The 18,148-nt window shown below is 50.8% G+C and overlaps 1 protein-coding gene across 1 annotated transcript in view; it reads right to left on the bottom strand.

The window, feature by feature from the left end:
• Positions 1-17,884, bottom strand: part of CRACR2A (calcium release activated channel regulator 2A) — a 129,102-nt gene extending 111,218 nt beyond the window's left edge. The window contains exons 1-2 of the mRNA XM_032391062.1: positions 17,732-17,884; positions 1,094-1,371 (exon numbers count right to left, since the gene is read on the bottom strand). The gene's annotated coding sequence lies outside the window, so the exon portion shown is untranslated. The remainder of the gene's footprint in view (positions 1-1,093; positions 1,372-17,731) is intronic.
• Between the last annotated feature and the right edge of the window lie 264 nt (positions 17,885-18,148).

The following is an 18,148-nucleotide window of genomic DNA, read 5'->3' on the forward strand; positions in this document are numbered from 1 at the left end:
TGGATTATGTGGCCACAAGCCACAAAATGCTGAAGATGGTTGACAAACCCCCAGAAGCTGGGAAGAGGCAAGGAAGGATTCCTCTACAGACTGGAGAGGGAGCATGGTCCTGCCAACGCCTGGACTCTGGACCACAATCCTCCAGAACAGAGAGATGATCAATTTCTGCCGTTTTTAATCACCCTGTTTGTGGTACTTTGTTACAGCTGCCGTAGGAAATGAATGCACTCTGGCCAGCTCACATGGCAGGGGTAGCTGACGTTGTCCCATCTCAGGAGGTGCTCGGAAGGCACTGAGGGCATCTCTGCCCTGACGGATGGAAACTCTGGGACCTGGGCTGACTGAGTTTTATCGTATAGGTGTGCAGTAAAAACTCAGTCAATCAATCATTACGGAGTACTGACCTTGTGAAGAACATAGGAGAATTCGATGTTCCATGACTGCCCTGGGGAGTTGACAATGTGATTGAAGATTTAAGACAGACACAAAAAATATAATACATATATACATACGCACATACACATTATATACACATATAATACATGTAATACAGTACATTTCATAGTGGCCAAGGAAGCATGACCTCACCCCTCAGTGGATGCCACAGACGTCACTCCTAACTAAATCTCACTGCACTGCCATCTGGCCTCAATCTTCTACTGTCTTTCATTTTAGCTGCTCCTGATAGGTGTGTCTGGAAGACCTGGGAAAGCGTCAGGATGTCAGGCTAGTAGTCAATTTCTAGAAGCTGTCACCACGCTCCCGGCTGAGCCCAGACTCATTGCCCACTGCGGATACCCACTGCTGTCCACAATCGTTACCTGCTACCCCTGGTCAAGACGCTCCCATCAGTTTCTTACCAGCTCCTTTCACCTGTTCAGAGCCTATTCCACAGTTCTCCACAACCTGACATGCAGGAAACTCAAAATCCAGGTAGGTTGGTAGGTCGGACTACAAGAGTTTTTAAGAGGGGCTCCAGAAAATCAGAGACCCCTAGCAGAGATACTGCGTCATCATTCAGAATGTTTGCCTATTTGGCCTGGCCTTCTCGCAAGTTCTCACCACACCTGCTCGAGGAACCTCCGGTTCTTACCGTGAGCAAGTCCCGTGGCCCCTTACATGCGTGGGGTCGGGGAGGCAGCACACCGGGCTTGAACGCTCCTGGAGCTCTCTCTGAAGGCCAGGCCTCCGGGTCGAGCAGCTGCTCCGGGAGGAAGAGACGTGCTCATGCTGAGTGCCAGGTGGACACCCAGGCGGGGCTCATGAGGAAAAGCTGAGAGTCGCTCCTGCTCCACCCTTGACCAGCAGCCCGATGACGTGACTTTGGCTCCAGGCCAGTCTCCTGAGGGGCAGCTGTGGTCAGGGCATGACCTGCAGATGGAACAGACAGAGGAAAGGTCTCTTCACTTTGACTTCAAATAATTCATTACAGATACTCAGAGTAGAAAAGGCCTTTGAAGTCACTTAATTTGTATCCTGTTGCTTTTCAAATAAATTTCCAGCTGGGATTTGGGTCTGGTTTTGAAGCAGACACTGTGCTTAAGCAACATCCATTTCTCCCTTGCTCCTTTCCAACAGAACTCCATTGCTGTTATCATTCAGGGTAGGCGGCCGTATGCCCAGCCCAGGGGCCCTACACCGTCCGAGCAAATGCAGAGCCCTTGCCTGTGAGCAAGTTAGGGGTGGGCTTCTCGCTTCTTCTGCTCATTGAGAGGGGCCTCCTGGGGACGTTCCCGGAAATGGTTTTTTTGGCTCTGAAAAAGAGATGCAGGAACTTCTTCCTCTGCTGGATGTTGTCTTTGTCCAGGCACGTTGTGACCGTGCTGGGGAAGCATAAGGGAAGAACAGAGAAATAAAGAACCCAGGTCCTTGATGACATCACTGAACCACTGGGTTAAACAGCCCTAGTGCTCCCCTTCCTCCAGACTTCTCACTATACAAGTAATACATATCCTTGTTGTCTATGTTCACTGAGTTGAGTTTTGGGGTTTTGTTTTGACTGCCTACAGCTAAGATGGTCCTAAGTGATATGCCTTCAGATGTTCCTAAAACCACGGGTCCATATTCCTGAAGCATAATCTCAAGATCCTGACTACAACTTCCCAAATTTCCACATCAGATTTTTCTCCCCACCTTTTCTTGGTGTTTAGTCCTCTCCCCAGACTTGACCCGTGTAACTGCCTTGTCAATACAGTATTCAATTCTACAGTACATGCCAATTTGGTCACTGAATCGTTAAACATGTTTGAGTCCCTATGATGTACCAGACAGGGATGCACAAATGAAGCCCTGGAGAGTGCATGGTGGGCGAGACCCACTCCTGGCCAGGAGGTAGGTGGGCCCCACGTGGCAAGTGCCTCGGTGGGAGGTGCACCGGTGCACTCCGGCCTGGGTGTGCATCAGGGATGTGGGGGTGGGGAGTGCTAGCAAAAGCACCTTGGAAAACAAACTCATTCTCAAGGGAAGAGCAGAAGATTGTCAGCAGAAAAGAGTGAGAAAGGCAGACCTTCACAACCAAGGATATGAATAACGATCAAAATCATCATAAACAATGGTGGTGGCTAGCATTTCCTGAGCACTTATAACGAACCAGGTACTGTTTTTAGGGCTCTCTGAGGATTAACTCATTCAGGCCTTCACCAAAGCTGATGAGGTAGCTCATATTATTTGCCTCATCTCATGGAAAACTAAACTGAGGCATGGAGAGGGTAAGTGATACAGGAAATGAGTGGCAGAGGCAGGATTTGATCCCAGGCAGCAGGGCTCCCTGGGCTCACACTCTTGACCCATCTACACCAGTGATTCTCACAATGGTCACCAGAACAACAGCACCAGCAGCCCCTGGGAACCTGTGACAAATTCAGATCTTGAGCCTCATTTCAGACTTATGGAGCATGTGGTGTTTTAACAAGCCCCCCATGTGATTCTGGAAGCCCCATAATGTTTGAGAACCCCTGCTCGACACCATACGCACATGATGAGAAAGGATGGCATATTCAGAGGAAGGTGAATGGTGGGAAGAGAAGCAAAGCCAGCAAGAAAGATGGGGTCGGGGGAAGAACCTTCCATATCAGCCTAAGGAGCATGGGCTTCACTGTACAGGCATTTTGGAGAAAGGCGGGAGGTGAGGCAGGGAAGCAGCATGATCAAGCTTTGTCCTGTGGGACAAGATCTCTGGCACTGGTGCTAGGAATGGACTGGAGGAGAAGAGGCCAGAAGGAGGGAGCCCAGCTAAGAGGGGATATGAGCAAGGGCAGAAGCTACACTAAGTGGTGGCAGTGCAGAAGGAAGAGGAACAAGGGATGCAAGAGACAGGTTGTGATAACAGCGGGACATGGGATGCAGAGATGGCAGACGTACCCGGGATGCCTCTGTGGCTTCTAGCCTCAGAAACTAGGTTGGTGGTGAAACTATTTAGCCAAATTGGAAATGCTGGAGGAGGAAATGTTGGGCAGGGAAGATTAAAAAGGTCCATTTGTGAAATATGAAGACTGAGGTGTCTGTGGGACATCAGGATGAAGGTATTTCAAAATGCAATGCTAAAGAAGGATCTGGTACTCAGGGGCAGGATCCGGTACTCAGGGGCAGGATCCGGGCTGGACATATGGGTTTGGGGTTCACCAGCATAAATGTGATGCTTGAAGCCAAGATAAAGCGAAGGCTGATCACAGATTGTGTAGGAGGGAAAAGAGTGAAAGAGTGAAGGCTGGATCCATGCAGGACACTAACTTTTTTTTTTTTTAAGAGACGGAGAGACCGCACACGCATGTGTGCAGACTGGGGGGGGTGGCGTAAGGGGGAGTGGGGCAGAGGGAGAGGGAGAGAGAGAATCTTAAGCAGACTCCACACCCAGTGCAGAGCCCAATGTGGGGCTCAATTCCACGACCCCCAGATCAGGACCTGAGCCGAAATCAAGAGTTGGACGCTTAGCCAACTGAGCTACCCGGGCGCCCCAACACTAACATTTAAGGGACACCCGGAGCAAGAGAGCAAAAGAGACTCAGAAGCAGAGCTTAGAGGGGTAGATGAAAACAAAGGAAAGAATGCTGTCTCAAAATCCAAGGATAAGAAAAGTTGGAGAATGTTTAAAGAAATAGAGGGTTGACAGTGGTTTTCAAATGGGAAGTCTCATGTTTCAAGACTGAGAAGAAACAGTGGATTTAGCAATGAGAAGGTCACAGGTGAACTCAGTCAGAGCAGTGCCAGGGGAGGGATGGAGACAGAAACCAGATCCATTCACAGATTTATTTTCCAGATGGGCAACATCTACCACATGCCAGGCTTTGTGCTTTGTGTTGGAGATACACAGACGAGCAGGACATACATGAATCCAACCCCTACCAGATGGTGGGGGAAGACACACAATGAAGAGAAATTACAAAAATAATCATGCAATCACAACTGAAGTAAGTACTCTGATGAAGACACGAAGGGACATACAGAATGCTTGCTATTGGGAGCGTACAGCATAGAGAGAAGATGAGGGAAGGGAAGGCACATTTAAGGTGGAGCCCCCAAGATGAACAGGAGTGAGCCACAGAAGAGGATGGAGAGCAGCTAGGGAGAAGGAACGGCAGACGCAAACACTCTCAGGGAGAAAGAGCTTTCGTGTGTCCAGGAAATGGAAGGAAATCAAGGTGAAGAGCACAATTTTAACACGGCAAGGAGTGGCCAGCGATGAGGCTGAAGAACAGCGCTCTGTGGGCCAGGTTAGGGCTCTGGGACTTCATCCAAGCAGTGGTAGGAAATCACTGATGTTAAGTCTACAAATTTAGGAGAGTCACCATCTGATTGGTATTTTTTAAAAGATGACTCTGGCTACTTGTGGTAGAATGAAATGGGGAAGGGAGAGGAGGGACAGAGAGTGGATATATTGAAAGCAGCTGGGGAAACATTATGGTCCAGATGAGAGGTAGTGGTGTCTTGCACCAGGGTGGCAGACGAGTAGGTTTGGATGAACAGATCCTAGAGCTACTTAGTAGGTGGGATCAGGAGGACTGAGGGATCGGGTGTGGTAAATGGGGAGGAGAGGCTGAGGCCAGCTTGGGCTCTAGGGTCTCCTCTACATTCATTTTGGATACTCCCAGAGGACCACTGGGATGGAGTAACATGTACCCCTGAATTCCAAGCAGAGGTAAGACCAAGCTAGGACTCAGCAGCAACTGGGAGATAAGTCTTACCAAGCCCTCCTCTCCTCAGGGTGCCCCTAATCCCTTAGAGATAAAATGATCTCTCAGATAGGAGGTCTCTTAAAGACCCCCTTGTTTGGTCATACTACTTCCGGAGTTGAGTCCTCTAGGGGTGGGGCTCAGAGCAGAACAAACCTCCATCACTCTGTCCCTGGGCTGGGCAAGCCACGCTGACTGGCTTCTCGCTAAGGCTCGCATGTACTGTTCAGGACATTCATAAAATACATTCAGTACACTATGGATAATTCTAGGTCCCAAAGGCCAACCTCCATCGGATTACTTTTTCCACTCATAATTTTGTCAATTTTATTTTATTTTTTTATTATGTTCAGTTAGCCATCATAAGTTTTTGATGTAGTGTTCAACGATTCATTAGCTGGGTATAACACCCAGTGCTCATCACAACACGTGCCCTCCTTAATGCCCATCACCCCGTTACCCCATCCCCCTACTCCCTCCCCTCTGTAGCCCTCAGTTTGTTTCCCAGAGTTCAGAGCCTCTCATGGCTTGTCTCCCTCTCTGATTTCTCTCCATTCAGTTTTCCCTCCTTTCCCCTGTGGTCCTCTGTGCTATTCCTTATGTTCCACATGTTAATTTTAAATAAATATGCTAGACTTCTATTTCTAACATTATGGTAGGCTAAGTACTTTGACCCTCCCACTCAAAACAACCAAAAAATCTTGTACAGAAAATATATTTTTAAAAATGTTTCTAACAGCATTGATGAGCTGGCAAGAAAGGAAGGAATTCAGTGGCCAGGGACTTCTTCAGATAATGGAATATCCAGGTTCTGATTATAATAATGACTGTGATGTCATTAAAGAAATTAAAGACAAGCCTGCAAATATGTATGAGGAACAACAACAACAACAAATCATGAGAAATAATAAAGATTTGAAAAAAATGGACCAAAGGGAATTTTTAGAAATAAAAATTAAACAACTGAAATTATAATCTGTGGACAGACTTAACAGCACATTAGATACAGTCTGAGAAAGAAGTGGTGAGGTAGGAGCTAGGTCAAAATAAATTAACCAAATTGCAGCACAGAAAGACAAAGACTCAGAAAAATAGGAAAGAGAGCTTAAGAGACATGAGAAATGGAAGCTAGCAGGTGTCTATTTGAAAGGGAAGAGAGAGAGAAAGCATTTAAACAGATAATGGCTACAAATTTTCTAAAAGGGAGGAAAGATGGGGTGCCTGGCTGGCTCAGTTGGTTAAGCATCTGACTTTGGCTCAGGTCATGATCTCAGGGTTCTGAGATGGAGCCCTGTGTCATGTGGCGCCCTGTGTTGGGCTCCACGCTCAGTGGGGATTCTGCTTGAGATTCTCTCTCACTCTCCCTCTGCCCCTGCCCCCCGCTCACACCTGCATGCACACGCACGCTCTCTCTCTCTCAAATAAATAAATATTAAAAGGGAGGGCAGATACAAATAGACATATTCAAGAAGGCCAATGAATCTCAAAAAGAATAAATAAGAGGAAATCCACAACAGTTATATGTCAGTGAGACTTCAGAATACCAAAGACAAAGAGAATATCTTAAAAACAGCCAAGGAGGGGCTCCTGGGTGGCTCCGTCAGTTAAGCATCTGACTCTTGGTTTTGGCTCAGACCATGATCTAAGGGTTGTGAGATCGAGTCCCCACACTGGGCTCCATGCTCAGCGGGGAGTCTGCTTGAGATTCTTTCCCCACCTCTCCCTCCCCTCTGGCACTCCCCTCCCTCTCTGCACCCCCTCACTCAAATAAATATATAAATAAAATCTTTTTTTTTTTTTTTTAAAGCAACCAATGAAAAGAGACATGTTACTTTCCAGTGATTACAAGCTGAGAGACAGTGGTCAAATACTTTCAACATGCTGAAAGACAGTAACCATCATCTGAGAATTCTGTACCTGAAGAAAACTTTCTTTATGAATAAGAGAAATGGGGGAGCCTGGCTGACTCAGTTGGTGGAGCATGCAACTCTTGATCTCGGGGTTGTGAGTTCAAGCCCCATGCTGGGTGTAGAGATTACTTACAAATAAACAAGAAAGTAATTAAAGAAAAAGTATAAGAGAAATGAAGGCATTGTCCATAAACAAAACTCTAGTTTGCCACAAGCACACCCTCATGAAAGGACATTTTTAAAAGGTATATTTCTGATAGGAGGAAAGAGATTCTAGATGGAAGATCTGAGATTACAGAAGGAATGAAGCTTGAACAAGGAAAACGAAAATGGATTTTCTCAGTTCACTGACAAAAGAGCGTAGATCTGGAGTCAGACATGTTATACTCATCTCTTGCTGTCATGTTTTACTACTTGGGAGACTTAAATCTTCATCTTAAAAATTCATATAATAATACTTCTTATGCAAGGTTGTTGTAAGGAATAAATGAGCAGATGCATACAAATGTTCCCAACATAGCTTTTGCATCTAGAAGATGTCAGATAAATCCTAACTTCCTAGCTCTTCCAAAAATAATAAATAAACAAGTAAGGAAGACACTGTTAGCAACGGAGAATAGGAGAATGACTGCCACTGCTTGGGGATAAGATACACTGTGGCACTTTGTCACAGCCGAGGAATCTGCACCACAGAGCAGATGCTTGGAACCTGTCTCCTTGTTATCTTTTCAGTCTCGAGCCTAAGATCTTTCAAACACAACATCTATGATGTCTTTGTTTTTAAAATACCACATGTGTACACACACGTTCCAGGGATATATACACCCTGGAGTTCAGCTTAACTCACAGTTTTATGAGGTCGTAACAACCGCGTTGGCCCATCCATAGGGCAAAATGGCCCATGTCACCCACTCTCCGGTCCCAGGACTCTTCTGCCAATGAGCAGACAGCGAGCAGCACACAGACGACCCCTTTGGGGCTGCTTCGGCACCCCAGTCCTCATGTGGAGAGACACCCTCCCTAACTCCACCCCTGACGTCACCCCGTTTCATAAGGACTACAAACGAAGAGAAAAGGCAGCTAAGAAAAGTTAGCTTGGGCCGCTTGAGATTCTCTGCCTAATTTTCATTTGGCAACGATTTGGTGGGTAGGGTGGGGAGGAGGGGCGGGGAGGGGCGACAAAACCGGGGAGGGGACAGATAAATCCCGAACCAATCTTCCTTTGATGGTGTCAAGGAAACAGACACCAGTCCTGAGTCCTAAGACAGGGGCTGGCATCCTTACTCTGCCATCTGTTCCCACGTGTCCTTACGCAAGCCACTGAATCTCTCTGACTTTATTGTCCTCACCTGTAAACTAGAGGCAGTAATTATATCGTATCTGTAGAGCATTTTACAATTTACTAAGTGTTTCCACAGTCATCTTTTCATTTAACATGCACGGCCGGGTATAAAACACCCAGCATAATACTCACCTCACCGCTCTGCTGTGAAGATTTAAAAGCAGAGCCTGGGACTGCTGTACAAAGCGCAAAGAGCTTGGTCAACCTGAGGGATCATCCCCAGGGTGCTGGCCTTACCCTGTTAGGAGCGGGGGATTTGCAGTCCAAGCGGCTGCATCTGAATTCTGATTCTACACTTATTACCCTGCTGACCTTGAGCGAGTGGCTTAGCTTCTACGGTCCTCACCTCTAAGCTAAGGAGGAGAGTCAGAGTCCCAGCTCCTGGCCCAGGGACCTGGGAGGCACTCAGTGAACGAGTTGACTTGAATCCACACCGAGTGAAGCTGACCGGTATCTGACCACGCTCACCTGCGCTCACTGATACCCTTCATCCTCCAGCCTTTCTTCTCCACGGTTACCTCTACTCCCCACACCCCTGGGCAAATATTTGCGAAGGGCAGACGCTCTGGATATCAGGACACACTGGGGATTGTTTCTTAAAGACGACAAAGCCTCCGACTCACACTACTTGTTGGGCGTCTCCATGCTGTTTCAGATGAAGCAGAACCCAGGCTCCCTGGGGCGCCACTCAGCCTGGACCCTTCCCACTCCTGCCTGAGAGTCTTGCCTGGTCTTGGGTCACTGGCTGAGCCTCCATCCCCCCAGTGAGGCTGAGCCAACACCCATGGGCTTATTTAAATGACCTACGAAGCAAATGGTTAATTTAGCCCAGCCTGGTGAACAGATGGAGACTACTCGGCTGCAGAAAAGCATCAGCAGCCTCCATTTAAAAGGTTTTATCTTTGGGCGCCTGGGTGGCTCAGTCTGTTGGGCGTCTGCCTTCGGCTCAGGTCATGATCCTGGAGTCCTGGGATCGAGCCCTGCATTGGGGTCCCTGCTCGGTGGGGAGTCTGCTTCTCCCTCTGCCCTTCACCCTGCTCTCTCTCGCTCTTTCTCTCTCAAATAAATAATCTTAAAAAAATTGATTAAAAAAGGTTTTATCTTTGTAAAGTGCTTTCACATTGTCACTGCTTCAGTCCACTGCTGTGACATGCCACAGGGATATGAAGGGCGGCTATTTTATCAACGAGGAGGCTGAGGACCACAGTGAGCAAGGGCCACGAACCTGCTGCAGACTACCAGTGCTCAGCCCGAGCTTTCTGGCCTGTCCGTCTGCCTGCTCCCGCTCCCGGGGAGCCAGGTCCTAAGACAGCTGCATCCTAGGAGGACCTCACCAGGACCCCCATCAGACCGGCATTTGCATTCAGCTAGGACAAGGCAGGGGGACAGGAGGCGGGGCTTTGTCACTCAGTTTGTGTTTTAGGCTAAAAAAGCAAGCCTGCTCAGGAGCATGAATTCGGCCCAAGGAGCCTGGAGTTTCTAGGCTAACTGCACTGAGCAGGGGAGTGGGCACGTGTGTTCCCTGGGGGAGGGCAAGGCAGTCAGCCATGACGGTCACTGGGCTAGTTAGCATCTCTTTCTAAAAGGCGTCTGGGACCGCCCAGCCCTGACTCGGCCGCTGCAGACAGAGCGGGGCGCGGCTGCATGGAGCGGGAACCAGTCGGGGACCCAGGCAGGCAGGGGCAGAAAGGACGGGACCAGCCTCCGTGACCAGGCCTCGGATGTGGAAGCCTGTGGTCCTATGACCAGGGCTTAAAACAAATCAGGTGGCAGGCATGAGAGAATTCAGTAGTGGGCCTACCGTTAAAAGAGTGATCACCTGGGGTTCTCCTCAGTCTGTTTTGGTTCGCTTTCCTGGTGGGTAACTTCATACGAAGAGGGTGGGTCCCTGTGGGTAGCCCTGCCTGCTTCCACACTATAGCCCTACAGAACCTTCAGTAGGGTGCTGAACACATCTCCATCCTCATGGAGCACGGTCCATATAACACTCCCACATCCATGCAGATTCTAGAAACTTCCAAGTGTAGACACACATGAGCCCAGACAGGGCTGGCTGTGTTTGATTCTATATACAGCATCCCCGTCTATGTGAGAGAGGAAGGATCAGAGAGTCCTGGCTCCCCACATCTTTTAGAGATGGTAAACTGAGTCAGTGATGACCAGCAGGAGGAGGACGAGGTAGCCCTTAAAAATATTGGTAGGGTTAAGGCATGTCATGTCTTAATTTCCATGCAGAAGGGCCCTCAGACACTGTCTATTAAAATGAACTGAAGGACCCTCACAGAACATTCCTTGCAGGACTCCCAGTGACCACCTATCTGCGGACCATTCTTGAAGGCCCAGCTCAGTTCTCGAATACACCGAGACACCTTGTCCAGAGCCCATTTCCTTCTAGAGCACACCCACTCTGTCCCACTCTCTTGCTAACAGTCACCCGTGCTGTCCAAACAAGTATTGGGCCTTTGCTTTTTCTCCCAGCATGACACAGGAGGTGCTCAGTCAGCATCTGTGGATCCATTTGATTGAGGTTTTTGGGTTTGGGGGGGTGGCATTAATATTTAGGAAAACCATATTGATTGAGCCCCTAAAGTGTCCAAAAAGTCAGATGTGGGATGTGGTATAACATGATTGTTATTCAGAACAAATTAGAGCTCTCTATTCTATTTCTAACTCCAGCAAATAGGGCTTGTGTGTTTAAAAAAATATTTTTAGTTTGCAATGTGTGATTACATAATGAAGGCCTAGTAATTTTTTTCATTAACATTCATTTCACTTAGCAGTTCCTTTTTGCATCTTTGTTTCTGATTCAAGCTGCGGTCCAGTGTATTAAAATTGCTTTCCTTAAAAAGAAGTTCTAGAGCAGACTTTTTAGCTGGCCTTCCCCACCCCCCTATCTCTGACTGGCCTGTGCCTGCAGCAGCTTACCTAGTGTGGAGTCGGGGGACTCTGCTCCCCTGTTACAGGTGTGTTAGCAGAGCTCCATTATTCAGCAGACCCCACAGCCCAAGGGGGTTAGCCTTTGTAGGGAGCCGGTCTGGTGCAGAAGGATCAGCAGCTGGGGGCGGCGGGGGAGGCGGGACGCATCAGTGATGGAGGTGTCCATACCATAACTAGATGTGTGAACTCAGACAAGGTGTTTAACATCTCTGAGCCTCAGTTCCCTCATCTGTAGAATGGGGATGCTGAGTCCTAGATTAGAAGCAGTGCCTGGCACGTGGTAACCACTCACAAATGATCTTACGCGTGGGGCTTAGGTGAAAGGCTGCTGGACACCTCCCCGCTTCTCCAGCTGACTGGACTGGAGCCACATCTACCAAAACCAGAACCCTGAGCCCCCAGCAAAGACAAACCCTAGAAATCTGAGTAGGGGGCAACATAGCAGGGGCGAGCACAGTCCAAAGAGGGTGATGACAAGCAGCAGGAAAGGTGCCAGAGAGACACACTGCAGAGGATAAAAGTGCTAGAAAGAATGTCCGCTGGAGAAACGGGAAACACATTCTGGAATATTTGTGGCCAGGACGACCACGCCATAGGGCTACATCACCTTGTCCTGAGTAAATGCAGAGTCAAGCTATATCAGGACACCAGGAGGGGACAGAAAAGCACAATCCATCATGATTAAGAATAAGAACTGACAGGGTGACCAAGCCCCTGCCACCAGAGAGGATTCGCTGTCTCTCTGCCTGGGGAGGGACCCATGGTCAAAGCTAAACTTGCACTTCATGGTACGTGTGTAATTACTTGAAAAGCTTAATTTAGCAATTTGGTAAATTCCATTAGCAGTTTATCTATGGTATGTAATTAAGCTATTTTCAAGTAAATCCTTTTTGGCTAAAGGCTCCAGTTAAGAATCCTAATGGAAGATGGTTCATATAATACATACCCAGATTCTAGAAACCTTCTGGGGTCGACACTAACGTGTGAGGCAGGGCTGGCTGTGCTTGACTCCAGACAGTGACATTCCCACCTAGACGAAGGAGGAAGGTCATAGAGTCCAGAGTCAAACCCTGCCTCTGACATTCCCGTGGCCGTGGGGTGTTGCATGTCAGACGCAGCTTCCTCCTCTCGAAGGGGTGCGTGCTAATAACGACCATATAGGATCGGCGGGAGAAATACATGAGGTGCTGTATAAAGTGCTCAGCACAGAACCCAGTCCAAAGAGGACAGTCTCGTGTGGCGGAAGCAGAGAATAAAAACAAAAACAAATACAAAAACCAGAAAGTAACGAGGAAGAGCAGCAGAAAGATTGCCCAGGTGGAGGGGGCATCTGATGGCATCTGATGGCCAGGCCACTGCGGGAAAGGAAGCCGAGACAGGGCAAGACTGTGGACCTCTCAGGGGTCAGGGTTAATACCAAACCCCATCAGTTGGGAGGATGAAGAAAGTTCTGGTGGCGGTGGTGGTGGTGGCCGCACAACACTGAGTGTTCTCAATGCCACTGGACTGCACACTTAAAAATGGTCAAAACTGTCAATTTTATGTTCTGTATATTTTACTCCAATTAAAAAAAAAAGACCAAGTTACCACAAAAAATTCAAAAATAGCGGTGCCTGGGTGGCTCAGTTGGTTAAGCATCCGACTCTTGGATTCCACTCAGGTCATGATCTCAGGGTCATGAGACGGAGCCCCTCGTTGCACTCCACACTAAGGTTGGAGCCTGCTTAAGATTCTCTCTCCTTCTCCCTCTGCCCCTCCCTGCTCACTTGTTCTCTCTCTCTCTCTAAAATAAATAAATAAATAAAATAAAGCAGTACCCTAAAACTCAACTCTCAGCCCACTGAAGACATTAAAACAAGAGTAACATAGAGGAGAGTTAGGGTCAGCTTCTCTCTGGGGGATTCCGAGGGCAGGCAATGTCCGTGCACCCAGATGCCGACCCGAAGACTGCCACCTCCATCACATGGAGCTGATCCTTATCCAGGACATCTGTTTAATACGAGCTCCTGGAAGACCTGAAAACCCGCACCTACCACAGACCATGGCATCAGAGAAAGATCTAAGATTCTTATGCAGAACAATTTGTCTTTCCTGACGGTATCTCCCTGATAGTTATTTCTGAGCATGATTCAGATGAAACAGAAGGAAACTTCCAAGGATCTCCTCTCCTTCCCCTCCAGGTTTTCCGGGGCCAGTGGGGCTGGTGTCTTGTTCAGAGAGAACCCTTGCCTTTGGGAAGAATGCCCCTAACTCTCAGCACATGCTCAGGTTATAAACAGAGCAGCTTTGACACCCCACCTCTGCCTTCCCCGCAGAAAAACACACCCTGGCTGGAAGTACAAGTAGCCTGTCTGGCCAGTGGCTCTGACCCCCTTGGCCATGACCTCTCTGATGTCTGCAGAAAGGCATGCCAGCCTGGTGCTGCCATTCCAGCGAGTAAAGGACCGTCCTGTGCCTCAGAGCGGGGCTGCAGCAAATGTCCTGTGGCCTGGTCCTGGCCACACACCGGGGCCCAACAGCATTTCCCAGCTGTCCTCAAAAGCCCCAGGGGCAGCGGTGGGGTGCAGCATTCTGCCGGAACCTGGACACAGTGAGTTGGTGACACGGCCCCCTGTAGGGCCCTCCTGCCACCCACCCACATGTCTCTGCCCACTGTGCTGTGTGCTCTGTCCCAGGCCCTACCTCCAACGCCTCCACTTTCTCTGTGTCTTTCCGAAGCGGACCCGCTCTTCTGGGTCCAGCTCGAGTGTGCTTGGCGCCGCCCGCTCTGAACTCCGACAGCACTGGCTATCTTTGGAGCCCATCCCTCCGAGGGGACAGGCCCTCTCTTCTTAAACCAGATCCCCTGGGGAGCCCTCAGGTGGCCCCAAAGGGGCTCCATAAACACAGATGCTGATTAGGTGAGACAGGCTGTCCCTGCCCCCTGGGGCATTTCAGTCTAAGACTCGCACGCTGACCAGGACCGACGAGGGGGGAGGAAGCCCCGGACCCTGGAGGTCGACAGCAAACTCTAAACAGGTAAAGCCACCCCAACCAGAGGGACCATGAAAGCCTTCCCCAGGGTGCTCTTTCCTACCCATTAGCTCACCCGAAATGGACTGGCGGGTCCTTACTCCCATTTCACTGAAGAGGGAAGAAACTCAGGCTGAGGGCACATGGCTGGTTCGGGTCAGAACCTGTGTGGTTCTGGTTCTGGGCTCAACAATCACAGGGGCAGCCTGAGGAATGGTTGAGGCCATGGCCCTGGGGCCAGGCTGCAGGGGTTCAAAGCCCAGATTGGCCTCTTATTAGCTGTATGACCTTTGGGCACGTTACTCTACTGGCTTCCTCATCTATAAAATGGGGAGAATGATAATAATAGTACCTATCTCATGAGGCTGGAATAAGGGTTGAACGAGTTCACTTGTGCCCGGCTCTCAGCCACGCCTGGTGCCTCTCTCTGCATCCAGCCTCCAGCTGCAGGGGCAAGAGGGTCCCTGAGTTTCCGTGTTTGCTCAGGGTAGGGCTCCAGCAAGTCGGCCTTCCGCGCCTTCCCTCCCAGTGGGTGCAGGTGTGTGGTTATGTGGATTCAACGTGGCAAAGCTCCATCCGTGTACCTGGGCCAGCTGCAAATCCTGGAGCTCAACACGGAGAAATCTCTAAAATAAATAACGTGAAAATAAACCCATTGCGCAGCTAATGGGAGATTTTCTTCTTGTCTGCCCTGGTAATTGAGCCTCTGTAGCCAGCCTCCTACTTCCCCCGATGCTGGCACACCCCAGCCTGGTACTAAGTCCCGCTTTCCCACCTTTAACCCAAGCCCAGTAGGGCCGAGAATTGCAGACCCCGGGAAGTGCCAGGAGCCAGGGCTGGGTCCTGAGCCAAGCCGGAGAGCTCCCTTACAAAAGGAACAGGTCCTTCCCTCCCACAGTTTCTCAGGCCCAGCCACCGGGGCGGGGCAGTTCTGTTACGTGAACAAAGGGTCTTCGGTACAAGTTCAGTGGGGCAGAGGTCCTTGGAACCTGAACCACGTGGGCAGCCTAGCTGCTCCTCCCTTCCTGCAGGTCCTACAAGTGCCTGGAGCATCACCCAGGGTCAGGCATGCTGCCCCCAGCAATGCCTCCCTCGGCCGGCCCATCCAGGATGTGTCAACAAGCAGGTCGGGGAAGAAAGAGCCTCGCTGACATTTTGAGAAAGCCAGGACCGGTCCCAAAACAAACCGACAAAGGGAATACATCGTCTCCACGAGACTTTGCCACAGAAGAAAACCCTATATTCCTCAAGCAGGGAGAGGCCCCTGGATGTCCTCTGTCCATCAGACGGGGCTCCTTCGGGTCACCCCAGGCAGACAAGGGCATTGAGGACCCCACTCCCAACACGGGCCTTCGAGAGGATCCTGCTATGTCTAACCCAGTCCATACGTCCTCAGGGACCGCGTCCGAAAAGCCAGAGTGTTTACCAGACAAGAATGAGTCAGAACCTAGAACCTGGGGGCCAAGAACGCCCAAACAAGGTGCAGGGCCTGCAGAGGACCAGGCCCACAGCATGCTTCCTTCCCCCCACCCCTAGTCACTTCGCCTTCAACCACAGCTGTCCTGTTATCCAGATAAAGTCAGGCTAAGTGGACCATTGAGAGCGGCTGTTAAGGGGAAACAAGGAGCCAAAAGCTCCCATGCTGAGTTCTGGCAGGGGACAGGGGAGTCCCCTCTATCTTGATGCTGGTGGTGAGTGGAGGGCCAAGGTCATGTGATGCTGAAAGTCCAGGCTCTGGAATAGCCACACTGCCCGGGTTCCAGTTCTACCTCTACCACTTCCTGGCTGTGTGACCTTGGGCATGATACTTTGCCTCTCTGTTCCTCACTTAATTTTCCTATAAAATGGGAAGGACAGCAGGGCAACTGGGCTGTAGCGAGGCTTAAGCCAGGAAACCCATGTCTGCCCCTGAATGTGTACTGGCTGCCACGAGGATGACCCGTCTGTCCAGGGTGTCCTGCCAGAGGCATCGTTACTAACACTCTTCCTTTCACTCTCAAAAGTGAATGGATTGCATGAGAAAGTATCAGGCTGACAGCTCTTGTCTTTTGTTATGTCTGTCTGGAGATCTCCCTGCTTCGTGCAGCCTCTCCGAGCACTGGGGAGCCCCGTTCCCAAAGTGTGGGTTCCCAAAGAGTGGTCCGTGCCATGGGCTCAGCTGTTCCTTCCTTCTTCTCTTCACCGTGCCCCCCCTTCCTCTTCTCCCAAGGCCACCCCCTCCTCTCTGCTTCCTCCCTGTCTGCACCTCAGGGGGTGGGACATTTGGATTGACTGGCAGCTCCCACTAACCCTGCACCCCCGTGGACGGGACACTTTCTGGCTCTAACTCAACTGGGCCTCACCAAATTTCTCTTAAAGGAAAGGAAATGAAACAATCTGAGATGTCAAAGAAATCACCTGGCCACTGGATGGATATGAGTGGAAGTAACGGGCCACTTTGTGTATGTGTGTGTTGTTTAAAGGAAATTAAACAAAAAGGACAATAACAGCTTTAAAACGGCCCCTTCGATGACAGAACCTGTCCATAAAAACCTCAGAGTCAAACACGGGGCAGGCCCCCCACCAGTTCACCGTGTGTCAGTGCGCAGACATACAATGGGCTTTCCCAACACTTGCGGAGATGCGCTACGCGGTGGTGCATACATACACACACGTGCACGTGCACACGCACACACACACGCACACAGGCACACGCACCTGGGCCAGAGTCAGCAGGGCCGGCTGCGTCACGTGGCCAGACCACAGCGGGAACGGCCAGGGAGGAAGTGCAGCCCCAGTAGCAGCCCATTTCCTGACCCTCTTCCTCTGCTCTGGGAGGTTCTCTTTCTGTCTCTTGGTCTTCTGATTCTGTCTCTCTCTCTCTCAGTTCTTTGTTTTACACAAGGCAACAGCCATGCTGCTGTTCTGGCCCACGTGGCAAGAGCTCCTAGCAGCAATGACCTGCAAGTGGGTTTTCCTTTCTAGACCTGTGACCTTGGGCGAGTCACTTCCCTCTGAGCCTCAGTTTCCCCAACTGAATGAAGCGGCTGGGTATGGCAAAAGGGTCCCTGAGGTCCTTCCTGATCTCAACCCCAGGGCTTCTGTGCCCTCCTCCAGTCCCCCTTGGGGATCTGCGCGACCAGGGAGCAAGGGCCAGGTCAGGCCTGGGGGCAGGGGTGGGAGCGCCTCGCTGTTCCCCTGGGGGGCACAGCCTCCCCTGCCTCCCTTCCCACCCCCCCAACTCCATGTGCTGCACACACAGACGCTCACACTTGGCTGCCCCGGGGAACAGGGAGGAAGCGCCGGGTCCCGGGCTGCCCTGGGGAAAGGGGGCAGGAGAAGCGCGCACCCTGCAACCCTCCAACCCTCCTCCACTCCCGTACCTTGGGCGTCGCCGCCTTCCCTCCTACCGCCCGCGCCGCGGGTTCGGCTCACAGCTGTCCGGTAACCTCTTGCCAGGCCGGGCTGCTCCACTTTCTCCGCCCCAACCCGCGCCGGCTGGCCCAGCCCTCGGCGACACAGAAGTGGCAGCGGCGCGCCTGGAGCTCCGGCTGTGGGCGCCGCCGCCCCCTGGGCGCCCTCCGGGATCCGCACGCGCCGCTGGGTGGGGTCTGGGCGGGCGGGAAGCGACCTCAGACTGCCAGGGAGCCTGGGTGCTGAGGGCGGGGCTGCTACTGACTTAGCCTGCCTGACTGGTCAGACTTCCCGCGCCCCTCTGTTCCCGAGTCCCCCTGAGCCCCTTGCCCTGGTTCCAGAATGTTTACAGGCTGCACAGCCCGCAGGAGCCCTGCTTTTCTCTC

The sequence above is a fragment of the Phoca vitulina genome, unplaced genomic scaffold (genome assembly GCF_004348235.1).
Source record: "Phoca vitulina isolate PV1807 unplaced genomic scaffold, GSC_HSeal_1.0 scaffold59, whole genome shotgun sequence".
NCBI classification, from domain to species: domain Eukaryota; kingdom Metazoa; phylum Chordata; class Mammalia; order Carnivora; family Phocidae; genus Phoca; species Phoca vitulina.